This window comes from Pelophylax lessonae (genome assembly GCF_965119305.1).
Source record: "Pelophylax lessonae genome assembly, chromosome: 4".
Taxonomy (NCBI): Eukaryota; Metazoa; Chordata; class Amphibia; order Anura; family Ranidae; genus Pelophylax; species Pelophylax lessonae.
This window is the reverse complement of record NC_138771.1, coordinates 234962806-234976709: the sequence shown is the minus strand read 5'-3', so window position 1 is coordinate 234976709 and position 13904 is coordinate 234962806. Positions and strand designations below refer to the sequence as shown.

Genomic DNA, 13904 nt, shown 5'->3' with positions numbered 1-13904 from the left:
AGAAAAAAGGGGAAGGTGCGTCCGATTTTGGACCTATAGTTATTGAACTGATTCGTGCGGGTACAGAAGTTTCGGATGGAATCCATCCGGTCGGTGGTGGCATCTCTAAGTCCAGGGGAATTCATGGCCTTCATCGACCTAAAAGATGCATATCTGCACATCCCTTGTTACGAGGGTCATCAGTGGTATCTCCGCTTCGCAATCGCAGAGGAGCATTACCAGTTCAAGGCGTTGCCCTTTGGTCTCTATTTAGCTCCAAGGGTGTTCACCAAGGTTTTGGCTTCTGTGTTGGCTCTGCTACAGGGCAGAGGTCCTTACCAGGGGGGACAGGCATCCTCAGTCTTGGACAGAAGGATTTCTCCAAGCCACCAGGTGAGATCGGATCTTTTGTGGTGGCTCCAGTCACCGATTCTGACACATTGCAAGTCCTTCCGGCCGTTATTGTGGACGGGGCTCTCCACGGATGCCAGCCTGTCGGGCTGGGGTGAACTTCTGGGCATGATTTGTGCCCAGGGGATGTGGTCGGGGGAGGGGTTCTCCCTAACGATAAATGTCCTGGAGCTCTGGGCAATCAAGCTCTGTTTGTTCCGTTGGCCGGCTCGGATTCAGGGCTGCCCTGTATGAGTGCAGATGGACAACGCCACAGCAGTGGCATACATCAATCATCAGGGGGGCACCAGGAGTGCCCAGGCGGCCAGGGAAGTGGCCGAGATTCTGTCTTGGGCCAAATCGCATGTTCCGGCGATTTTGGCCGTCCACATTCCAGGTGTGGAAAACTGGTAGGCAGGCTATCTGAGTCGCCAGACCCTGGACTAGGGGGAATGGTCCTTACACCCGGAGGTGTTTCACCTTCTGTGTATCCAGTGGGGGTCTCCGGACGTGGATCTGTTCGCATTCCGTCTCAACAAAAAAGTGGAAAGGTTCGTGGCTCAATATCGCGATCCTCTGGCGGATGCCTCAGATGCGTTAGTTATGCCATGGCATCGGTATCGGCTGATATATGCCTTTCCTCCTTATTCAAATGTTGTCCAGGTTCCTTCGCAGGTTAGCCTCGGAACGGATGCTGGTGATTCTGGTAGCTCCAGACTGGCCACGTCGGTCTTGGTACGCGGACATTGTGCAGATGGTTGGCGGCTGCCACTAAGAAATTATCTTCTGTCTCAGGGACCGATCTTCCATCCTGCTTTACAGTCGCTGGCTTTGACGGCTTGGCGGTTGAAAGCCAAGTCTTGAGAGACAGGGGTACCCCGTCGGCTGCCATTCCTACCTTGCTAAAAGCTAGAAAAGCTTCCTCTGGGAATATTTATCATCGCACCTGGAGGGCACATTTTGCCTGGTGTGAGTCACAAGGTCTTCACCCCGCTCCTTTTCAGTGGTGAGGGTTTTGGCCTTCCTACAGACTAAGGTGGATCAGCGCCTGGTACTTACCACGATCAAAGGCCAATTGTCGGCCTTGGCCATTTATTTTCAGCGCCCTTTGGCATCTAATTCCTTAATTCGCACCCAGAGGCGTGCCTAGGGTCTCCAGCTAATAAAACTGGTCTGCTCTATGGGAAGCCAAGAGTAAATGAACTTCACTGTCCATTTGTGCTCGGGTATATGGAGGTAATATGGATGTATCGTATGGGATCAGCATACCTAGGCAGGGATAGATTATTCCTATGCTGTGTGTGCCTGGGAATCTGTCCCGTGTTGGCCCAGTGTAGAGCTCTCCAGTGGGCAAACATTGTGTCAGGTGTGAACAGCAAGAGAGGGGGGTTAAAGAGAGAGAGGGGGAGGTGACAGAGAGAGAGAGAGAGAGGAGGGGTTTGACAGAGGGAGAACGGGGTGACAAAGAGAAAGAGGGTGACAGAGAGAGGGTTTGACATAGAGAGAGGGATGTGACAGAGAAAGAGAGGGGTGACAGTGAGAGAGAGAGAGGGGGTGACTGTGAGAGAGAGAGAGGAGTGAGAGAGAGGGGGGTGACAGTGAGAGAGGTGTGTGAGAGAGAGAGAGGGATGTGAGAGAGAGAGGGGTGAAAGAGAGAGAGAGAGAGAGAGAGAGAGAGAGAGAGAGAGAGAGAATTGAATTGAGAGAGGGGTGAGAGAGAGAGAGAGGGAGAGAGGGGGGTGACAGTGAGAGAGAGGGGGTGACAGTGAGAGAGAGGGGATGACAGTGAGAGAGAGAGGGGGTGTCAGTGAGAGAGAGAGAGAGAGAGGGGGGGTGACAGTGAGAGAGAGAGGGGGTGACAGTGAGAGAGAGAGAGAGAGAGAGAGAGAGAGAGGGTGGTGACAGTGAGAGGGAAAGGGTTTTGACAGAGAGAGAGAGAGAGAGAGAGAGAGAGAGAGAGAGGGGGTGACAGTGAGAGAGAGAGGGGGTGACAGTGAGAGAGAGAGGGGGGTGACAGTGAGAGAGAGAGCGGGTGGTGACAGTGAGAGAGAGAGAGGGGGGTGACAGTGAGAGAGAAAGAGAGGGGGGTGACAGTGAGAGAGAGAGGGGGTGACAGTGAGAGAGAGAGGGGGGTGACAGTGAGAGAGAGAGAGAGAGAGCGTGGTGACAGTGAGAGAGAGAGAGAGGGGGTGTGACAGAGAGAGCCCTAGACCTGTTTGCACTCCCTCTTGTGCCCCCATGTACCAGTCCCTATCTGCTGGAAGGTGTGTGTGATAGTAAAGTACCTTTCAGCAAGATGACCAGGAGCAGACTGGACCTGATTTCTTGGTCACGGAGGTCACACACTAGCAAAGCTTTATTGTGGCTGGGAACAAGCATCGAAGCAGCTATAAGTGCACAATCCTATTCAGGCTGTCTCCCCTCTAACTCAGTGCAATACACTTTACCTTAAAGTCATGCAACCAGGTGCTATGACTGTGAATAGGAAAAGATCATCCCCGGGACATGGATCCGTGCTCCGTCTCCTCATTACTCTCCTCTCGTAACAGAGCCAGCAGGCTTGCCTCCCTCCCTGCTGTTTTGCCAGTCTTGGCAGGGGAGGGGAGTGGAGGGGGGCGCCCGTCCGATGTCTGTGTCATGCTGAGACTCCGGCACTCATAAGCAGATTGTGAGGGGGAGGTGCGCCGCGAGCATCCCCTGTGTACTGTACGTGGGGTTTCTTGATGGAGCCTCACACTGCCTAGGGGGCGCCGGGGGCGTGGGCTGAGGGGAGGGTGTAAAAATCGCTAATAGTGCTAACACTGCCAATTGATTTTTTGCACCCCCCCCCCTCGGCCTGCGCCCCTAGCGGGCGCCGGTCTCGCCAACCCCTTGGTACGCCCCTGTTCGCACCTTTATTCAGGGGGTGCGTCATCTGGCTCACCCGAGGAAGGCTCCCTTACCTCCCTGGGACCTGAATCTGGTTCTGTCCGATTTCCAACGGCCTCCCTTTGAGAACATCAGAGAGGTTCCTCTGCCTGTGTTGTCACAGAAAGTTGCCTTTCTAGTGGCGATCACATCTGCTCGCAGTGTGTCTGAGTTGGCGGCTCTGTCTTGCCGCTCCCCCTATCTGGTTGTTCATAAGGATAAAGTGGTCCTGCAACCAAATCAGTCTTTTCTTCCTAAGGTGGTTTCAGCCTCCCAGCTCAATGAGGATATTGTGTTGCCTTCGCTTTGTGCGAAGCTTAAGCAACCAAAGGAATTTGCCTTGCATTCCTTGGACGTGGTCCGGGCGATCAAGGTTTACCTTTCCGCCACGGACTCTTTCCGGAAGTCGGATTGTCTGTTTTTCCTTCCTGAAGGACCTCGGAAGGGTACAGGGGCGTCTGCGGCAACCATTTCCAAATGGATAAGACAGATAATTGTGCATTTCTATTCGATTAAGGGTCAGGTTCCTCCCTTCCCTGTTAAGGTGCACTCCACTAGAGCAGTTAGTGCGTCTTGGGCTTTTCGCCACCAGGCATCGGTGGCTCAGGTGTGCAAAGCGGCGACCTGGTCATCTTTACACACCTTTTCTAAGTTTTACAAACTTGATGTGTTGGCATCCTCGGATGCTTCTTTTGGACGCAAGGTTTTGAGTGCGGCAGTGGTTTAAAGAGGCATACTATTTTTTTAATGTCTCTTAGTCGTGGGGTTTATTTCATTTTTTTCCTGGGTTAGCTCCTGTTGAGCTTTACTTACCCCACTGGTTCTGTTCAGTTTTTTCTCTGACCTGGGTGCTGTGCTGCCTATTTTAAGGTTGTGTCTCCTCACCCCTCACATCTACACTGCTTTGGGACGTCCCAATCGTGAAGACTGTATGAATGGGTGGTGACTGTCAGAGGACGTAAGAGAAAATAGAATTTTTGTAAAATCTTACCGTAAAATTATTTTCTCTGAGTCCTCTGACAGTCGCCGCCCCCGCCCCTCTCTTTGGGGTTGACGGTTTTTCATGGACTGCTTGATACATACCTGGATTAGAGTGGTACTGGCTGGAGGATATAGGCCAGAGGGACGGCCCCCTGTGGGTGTGTCTATTTGTTAATGTTTGTTGTATTAACAAAATTACTGCCTATCTTGCTCCTGCGGAGAAGGCCAATACCCAATCGTGAAGACTGTATGAATGGGCGGCGACTGTCAGAGGACTCAGAGAAAAGAATTTTACGGTAAGATTTTACAAAAATTCTATTATGACCTGCCTTACTTTTCCAAACCTTGTCAACTTAAAACCCATACCTTGCCCAAATGTTACATGATAGGGCAAAAAATGTTAAGATTGATACAACAAGAGTAGACAGGTGCACACTCTAAACTTGGATTTTTACAGGTATTTATATAGCACCAACAATTTGTGGAGCACTTTACATAAGGGCAATTCTGACACATCTCTTATATTTGTAAAAATATGTGTTTTTTTGCTAAAAAATTACTTAGAACCCCCCATTTTTTTTTTTTTTAGCAGAGGCCCTAGAGAATAAAATGGTGGACCTTACAATCGTTTATGTCACACAGTATTTGCACAGCGATTTTCCAAATGCAATTTTTTTATGGAAAAAATACACTTTAATGAATTAAAAAAGAAAATCACAATATGTTGTTGATGTGATATGATGTTATACTGAGTAAATAGATACCCAACATGTTATGCTTTAAAAATAAGTTTAAATTATTATTTATTTTATTTAATTTTATTTATTTTTACACTGTCCCTTTAAAAAAATGTAATCCCTTTTATTGCTATTGCAAGAAATGTGAACATCCCTTGCGATAACAATACAGCATGACAAGCCCTCATTATGAAGAGATCTGTGGATATAAGACCCCACATCTCTCCTCTACAATAGATAAACAAAACAAAAAAAAAACATTACTCTAAGTCCCGGTTCTCACTACCGCGACTTGTCAGGCGACTTGTCAGCCTGACATGTCGCAGTCCATTCTGTGCTACGGGAACCATTCTAATAGGAGCGACTCAAGTCGCTCCGACTTAGAAAATAGTTCCTGTACTACTTCGGGGCAACATCGGAGCGACTTGCATTGACTTCAATCACAGGTTGCCCCCGAAGTCGTGCCGCGGTAGTGTGAACGGGCACTTATACTTTAAAATAAATGGCATCGCTACATCAGACTGGAACTGGAAGTGCAATCATGATGTTGCTCTGGGCCTCCTAGACCATAGAGTTTATCTGAGGCCATCTTTCCTCAGGTAAGCTCTGTGGGCAGCCGCTGCAACCGGCAGATCAGTTCCCAGAGGCTACCAATCATCCAGGTGAGCTCAAGAACCACTGGAAAATGGCAGGAGGGGGCGACCCTTTTCCTGCTTCTAAAAATAATCCAGCGGCCGTCTGAAAAAAAACCAATACTGGGTTTATGGAATATTGCTGCAGCCATAACCCTGGTATTCCACTTACAACCGAGGATGTCATTTTACTATGGCCCGGAGCTTGCAGTCCAAGGTCCCTATCACACCAGCATACATACACACATTAAGACCAATTTACACAGAAGCCAGGTACCCTACCAGCCTGTCTTTGGAGTGTGGGTGCATACCAGAGTATCCAGAGGAAACCTACACAAGCACAGATAAAAAATGCAAACTCATTGAAAGTAGTGTTCTGATTTGAACCCCGATGCTGCAAGGCAGAAGTGCTAACCATTGAGCCACTGTGCTGCCCATGCTGCTATAATCTGATTCGTATCTGAATGATGGCAGTGGAATTTTTCTACACATATTCTGCAGTTTATTAAACATTCTGCTCTTCTTAAATGATCATCTAATTACAAAATAGAACCTTGCTTGTGAATACCTGCTAAAAAAAAACACTAGAATAAGAGCTCATAATCTGACATGAATCCCCACTACATACCTCAACTTTAACCTCCCCACTCATACCTCAACCTCAGCAACAAATCTCAGACTGCTAAAGTTTTAAAACCTTTTTCATTCTAACTGTAGACAAATCTAAAAACAATGCAGCTATAAATATAAGTTTTACCTTGCCTTCTTATCTCATGAAATGTCCTGCAACTGCTGGCTTGGAATATGAAGACACATATTTGACAAGACAGTAAGGAAAAATGGAATTATAGTCCAGAGCATAATAAGAGAGATCTCTGCAACCACAGGAATGTAAGAGTTGTTCCCTTGTTGTTCATGAGACTAGCAACTATAAATGTATAGAGTCTCTGGGGCTCTCTGGTTACCTTAGAGCTTCTTATCCACCCAGAAACTGCACAACAGCTACATAAAACACACATGCCTGAACTGTTTGTTCTATGTTACATATTTTAAAGACAATACAAGAAATCTTAAAATATTATTATTGTAGCTATACAGTAAACCCCCCTCCATCGCGGGGGTTACGTTCCGGACCCACCCGCGAAAAGTGAAAATCCGCGAAATAGAAAAACCCTATTAAAATACACTGTAGGAATGTTTTTTTTTACTGTCACTGTACTTTTGAAAGCATTTTAAGGTCTTTAACACACACTTTTAAAACAATAGAAACTCATTTAAACACATAAAAGATACTGAGAGACAGAGCAAGAGCTATGGAAAACACAAAAATATTTCATTTTCAATGATTTATATAGTAAAATAACATTACAGAAAAAAAACTCAATATACCGGGACTGCGATGGAGCGGGGGTTTACTGTATACTGAAATTTCTGTGCCTATGTGACTGAATCTTTGTACTAAATCACATTGCATAATAAGTTGGTGATATATAAATGGTGAAAATAAATAACAGAACATAAAAGAATTTATAGTGAATAAAGCAGAAATCTAAACATTGATTTTGTGCAGCTCTGCATAGAAACAGCTCTCCAGTTTTAGTAAGGCCCCATGCACACAGGGCGTTTTTGCAGCTGCTGTTAGGAGTGTCACCTGTTGTTTTTTGCAATTTAAAAACGCCCCTCCATGTTATTCTATGGCCTCATGCACACACAGGCTTTTTGGAGCTCCAAGTGGCATAGGCGTTTTTAAACTGTAAAAAAAACCTAGTGCGTTCAGGAGCAGCAGCGTTAAGCTGTAAAAACGCCAGACACTGTTAAACGTGCCTAAACGCGGCTTAACGCTGTATGACGTCTTTTAGCAGCGTCAGGCATTTTTTAAAATGTGAAAAATGTGATTGGTCACAAAAAGAAGAGGGTTGTGTTTATTCAAAAAAGCTGCTAATCGGCGACGCGCCTAAACGCGCAGTGACGCCAATGCGAAATGCTGCTAAAGGCGCGTTTTTGACGCCGCTTTTTCCTGGCGTCAGAAATATCTTTGCAGCTCATTTTTTCTGACGCCCTGTTTGCATGGGGCCTAAAGCAATGACTGATGTTGATTTAACTAATTAGAAGAAATGTTGTAAAATTCAATACAGTGGGTGTTGAAGGAACTTTTCTGCTAAAGGCGGCTCCAGGCTTTTAAATCAGACTGCACTATATTTAATCCACTTACAGGCAGACAAAGGTAACAATGAAAAGCACAAGAAAATGACAAGTATTTTTTTAGCACATAGTAGAGGGAATTGACCAAGGCAGACCATACATGATTCATTTTCTTTCGTTCAACCAGCGGGTTGAACAAAAGAAAATTACTCGATTTCTCCATCTACACACTTGATGTGGATGGGGGGGAATCACTCTCACTGGGCTATTGTATTCTGACAGTGGAGAGATTTCCCCTCCATCAGAATACATTCATCTGCACATTTATGAGCGCTGATTGGGAGAAAACTTTCCAACATGCTTGGTGTATACAGGTCAAATGATATATCGACTTGTGTACAACCAGCGTCCCCATACATGGATCAAAATTTGGCTAGTCTTACTGAACCAACCAAGTTTCAATCCATGTATGGGCAGTAGAGATGGGCTCAGGCGTGTTCAGGGTCCTAGTCCCAACCCACCTGCCCGATCCTGCCAGGAAGCTGACACTGCACACAGCTAATCACAGGCATTGAAATATTTCCAGATCTGTGCAGCTGCAGACAAGGAAATGTCTCAATGCGTGTGATTAGCGGTGTGCATTGTTGACTTCCTGGGGGGACCAGGCAGGTGGGTTGGGGCTAGGATCCTGAACACGCCTGAGCCCATCAGGCGTGTTCAAGTCTAGCCATGCACACATAGGGGCTGTGTATAGAAAAAAATTGCTTTGTCTATGTCTCAGCATTTGCAAAAAAGTCACAGTAATGTTTGTAATATGTGTGAAATGTCAGGGCCTGCTTGTTGCATTTCACAGGGAGGTTCACACCTGAATTGCACAGTAACATGGTCTGCATTCCTGTGCGGTTCCTGGGCAACTCAGTGCAGTGCAATTTTTAGCCTATGCATGGGAATGGGCTAAAATTGCACTGGATTGCACAAAAAACTTGTGCATGCACTGCTTTTTAAAAACTCACCACACCAAATTGCATGGTACCGTAGTAGTCAAAAAGTTTATGAAGTACCGAAGTTTGGTGCTATTCCACAAGTGTGCGCAATTTTAAAGCATGACATGTTGGGTACCTATTTAATCGCCATAACCTTATCTTTCATATGTTTCATAAAAACAGGTTATATATTGTGTTTTGTTCTTTTTTAATACATTAACCACTACTGGAGCGGAAGGATTTGACCCCTTAACCACTTTAAAAACGGAAGATTTTCCTGCTTAATGGCCAGGCCATATTTTGCGATTCGGCACTGCGTTACTTTAACGGACAATTGCGCGGTCATGCGATACTGTAACCAAATAAAATTGACATCCTTTTTTCCCACAAATAGAGCTTTCTTTTGGTGGTATTTGATCACCTGTGCGATTTTTACTTTTTGCGCTATAAACAAAAAAAGAGCGACAATTTTGAAAAAAAAAAAAAAAAAGCCAATATTTTTCACATTCTGCTATATGACATTCCCAAAAAAAAAAAAATTAAAAATCAAAATTTTTTAACATTTTAGGCCAATTTGTTTTCTGCTACATATTTTATACACATAAAAAATTACAATAAGCGTATTTTGATTGGTTTGCGCAAAAGTTATTACGTCTACTAACTACGGAAAAGATATTATGTCATTTTTATTGTTTTTTTTACTAGTAATTACGGCGATCTGCGATTTTTTGCGGGATTGCGACATTGCGGCACAGACAGATCGGACCCCTAACTGACATTTTTTACACTTTTGGGGGTACCAGTGACATTACTACAGTAATCAGTGCTAAAAATATGCACTGTTACTGTAATAATGCCACTGGCAGGGAAGGGGTTAGCCCTGTTGATGATCAAGGGGTTAAATGTAAGCCTAGGGGAGTGATTCTAACTGTGGGGGGCGTGGCTTTTGAAATGATCATAGAGACATGCAATCCTATATAGCAGGATCACATGGTCTCTTTGATCATTGCAGAGAGAAGGACGGGCGGCTGTGTTTACATCAGCCGACCGCCCTCTCTCAGCAGGGAATGATCGCCGGTGTCAGGCGGCAATCGGAGCCGCCTGACGCACGCATCGGCTTCCCCGCTGAGCGGGGGTGGGAGCACGCCGCCGCACGCTCGCCCCCCTAGCCGCCTGAAAGCGATCGACGTAGAGCTACGTCGGTTTGCCAAGGAGCGGCTGCCTGCCGCAGTAAATCTGTGGCGGGCGGTCATAAAGTGGTTAATGACCAGGCAATTTTTTTGCGATTAGACACTGCGTTACTTTAACGCTGTACCCTAAAAAAATTAATGTCCTTTTTTTCCCACAAATAGAGTTTTCTTTTGGTGTTATTTGATCACCTCTGTGATTTTTATTTATTGTGCTATAAACAAAAAAAGAGCGACACTTCAGAAAAAAAAAAACAATATTTTTGACTTTCTGCTATATATACCATTTCCACATTCCCCCCCGAATTAAAAAATTTAAAAATAATTTTTTTCATCCTTTTAGACAGATTTGTATTCTGCTACATATTTTTGGTAAAAAAAAAAAATAGGGGAAAAATGTATGTCATTTTTATTTATTTATTTATTTTTTACTAGTATTGATGGCGATCTGCGATTTTTTTTTTTTTAAATCAAGAAAAAAAAAAAAAACTTTATTGAGAAAAATTCACACCATTACATGCAGACAAAAAAAACAAACAAACACAAGAAAAAACTGTCGGATGGCAACATCAAGCCACATACAGTACAAAGTCCATGCCATGTCACAATCCCCCCCAAGGTTATCACATATAAGTACAGTTCGATGCACTTTAAAAAGAACATAACATATGCAAATGCAAGAAACTCCCCCCCCCTCCCCCATGCAAACCAAGAGTTAGCAGGAGTACCTCCCAAAAAAAAAAAAATTGTTACAATAACAACCGGTCCAGAACTAGATCATCAGGGGCCATGCCCGGACTGTCCAACCATACACCCCAAACCTTAGCGAATTTCTGAGGCACCCCCCTGTGCTGGTAGATAACCTTCTCCATACGCAAAGTAGAAGCCATCTGTTCCAGCCACATCCTATACGTAGGTGGTTCCTGTGCTATCCAGTGTCTCAGGATAAGTAAACGGGCCTGAAAGAGTGCCCGAGTTGCGGCCTCTCTCAGAAACCTATCCTCCACTATCGACTCCAGTAACCCCAGAATACAGTGTTTGGGATCCCTAGGGATATCCACCCCCAGGGCCCCATTAATGGCAGATAACACCGCTGACCAGTATCTGTGCAACTTTGGACATCTCCACACCAAGTGAACCAAGTCCCCCTTCTCTCTCTGGCAGCGGCCACAGAGATCATCGTCGCGAAGACCCATTGCATGAAGCTTCAGGGGGGTATGATGCACTCTTAGTAGGATATAAAGCTGCGACACCTGGTGGGAGACATTGAGAGAGCAGCTGCGAACTACCTCCAAGGCCTCCTCCCACAGCTCCCCCGGGATCTCCCCCACATCCTCGCTCCAACGATCACACGCCGAGCTTGGGTACTTTTCCAAGAACGAACCCAGAAGAGAGGCATAGCAACCAGATATGAAGCCCTTGGTATCCGTATATTGTTGCATAAGGAAGAAAACAGGGGTCGAGGACAGGAAAAGCTGTCCCCGGGCTGCCTGCACCCGCATCGCATGCCGTAATTGAAAATAGTAAAACCGCATACTGTCCGGAAGCGAGAAACGCTCCTTAAGCTGTTCAAAAGTCAGAAGTGTCCCTTCCTGCATAATATGGGCAAGGTGAGTCACCCCGTATGCACGCCACCTGTCTGCCTGGTCCATCTTACACAATTCAGGATAAGTCTTATTGTCCCAGATTGGGCTAAAATTAGTGTAACCCAAGGCTCGTTGAAGTTGTTTAGTTTTGTCCCATATTTTTTGTAGTAATCTATATGTCGGGAAACGCTTGTTAGGTTTAGAAAAAAGTTGTGCCTCAAGCCCCTCCGGCACTCCCCGCGCGCCAGCAAACCACTGCATAACCTCCAGCGCCGCGCCAGTACGCGTCCCGGACATGGCCCCCACCAGATGCTGCAACTGGGAGGACAGATAATACAACCACGGGTTAGGGAGGGCAAGGCCCCCCCCTTCGCGAGGTTTCTGTAATTGCTCCATACGTACTCTAGCTGCCTTACCCTTCCACATGAGGGTTCGGAATAGAGTGTTTACTATACGAAAGGTTTTCAGTGGAATGACAACAGGAGAATTATGGAGGAAATACAATAATTGTGGCATCAACACCATCTTTATAAGGTTTACCCTACCGGCAAGTGACAGCCAGAGTTTGTTCCAAGTCCTGATTTTATCGCGAAATCTGGTGAGAAGGGGACTAATATTAAGCAAGCTGTATTGGGTCGGATCCGCCGAAACCACGACCCCCAAATATTTAAACTGCTGGACCACAGGGACCGGACAATGGAGACCCGGGGAAGGGGCGACGTCCCCGTCCAACTGCAGAAGGGCCGATTTGGACCAGTTTATAGTGAGTCCGGAGAACTGACCGAACTCCGTAATAACTGTCATAACCGTTCTCAAGGAAGCCCCAGTATCTCCCAACGTCAGGAGCATATCGTCCGCGTAGAGCAGGACCTTATCCTGATAGGGACCGTATCTAAACCCCACGATGGATCGCTGAGCTCTGATGCGTGCCGCAAGGGGCTCTATCGCTATGGCAAACAATAGGGGAGACAGCGGGCACCCCTGCCTCGTTCCCCGTCCCAGAGAAAAACACGCGGAGACCCGACCTCCCTCCCTAATAGAAGCCGTCGGTTGGTAATACAGTAACTTCACCCAAGACAGGAACACTGGTCCAAAACCAAAGGATTCCATGGTCGCCCAGAGGTATCCCCACTCAACACTGTCAAATGCCTTGTTGGCATCCAATGACAGCAATGCCCTCTCCCCCGGGTTATCCGCCGGTGTCTGAATCGCAACGAACAGGCGACGCAAGTTAAGGGCCGTTGATCTATTGGGCATAAATCCCGCCTGGTCTTCATGTATGATGTGAGTTATAACCTTGTTAACTCTACGCGCCAAAACTTTAGCCAGTAGCTTGACGTCCGCCTGGAGCAACGAGATGGGTCTGTAGGATCCCGGGTCTGTGGGGGGTTTATCTGGTTTAAGCAATAATATGATGCTAGCCCTGGTCATAGACTCCGGAAGAGTCCCCAGCTCCCTAGCCCTCCGGAACACCTCTAATAATTTTGGCATTAACAACCCAGAGTAGTTTTGATAAATTTCAGCAGGAAGGCCGTCATCCCCAGGAGCTTTAGATCCCGGAAAGAGAGCCACTGCTTCCAGCAGCTCCTGTTCCGTAATCGGGGCTTCGAGCTGCATCCGCTGTTCCTCCGTCAACTGCGGTAGAGGAGTGGCACTTAAATATTCCTGCAACTCTTCCGGGCTGTAATGAGCCCGTGAGGAGTACAGGTCCTTGTAAAATCGCACCAATTCAGTCATAATTTTATCCTGCGTATTAACCAAAGCCCCCCCAGGCAGCCGGAGAGCCCCTATAGGAGGAACTGAGGGGCGCGCCCCCACCATTCTCGACAGCATGCGGCCCGTCCGTTCCCCCTCTTCATAAAAGGCAGTTTTGGCAAAAAAGCGCTTTTTGTCCGCCTTGGAGCGAACTTCCCCAACCCATACCGCCTGAGCCGAGAGCCATGCCGCCCTCGTATCATCAGAGGGGTTGTGCAAGTATTCCTGCTCCAGCCACTGCGCGCACTGGGATAGTTGTTCCTCAAAGCATTTAGACCTAGTCTGGACCTTCTTAACATTAGCTATGAGAACCCCTCTGAGAAAGCTCTTAAAAGCCTCCCACCTCAGGAGCACATCCCCAAAGTGGTCATTCTCCTCAAAAAAGCTGGCAATGGCTGCTGGAATGTCATTACCTGGTGGAAACAGTTTCAGCCAGAATGCATTCAAACGCCAGGGAGCCCTACGCAAGTCCACCCGAGGGCGAACCTGCAATCTGACCACCAACGGGGAGTGGTCCGAGATTCCCCTGCGGGCATACTCAATGTCCTCCACCATGGCAATAGCCTCCCTGTTACCCACACATAGATCAATACGAGACAATGCAGAGTGTGTTTTTGAGAAACAT

General features: G+C 46.7%; 1 protein-coding gene across 1 annotated transcript in view; it reads right to left on the bottom strand.

Moving 5' to 3' along the window:
- The window catches only part of LOC309552408 (uncharacterized protein), a 171797-nt gene extending 165333 nt beyond the window's left edge, over positions 1–6464 (bottom strand). Inside the window, exon 1 of the mRNA XM_082253358.1 lies at positions 6384–6464. The gene's annotated coding sequence lies outside the window, so the exon portion shown is untranslated. The remainder of the gene's footprint in view (positions 1–6383) is intronic.
- Between the last annotated feature and the right edge of the window lie 7440 nt (positions 6465–13904).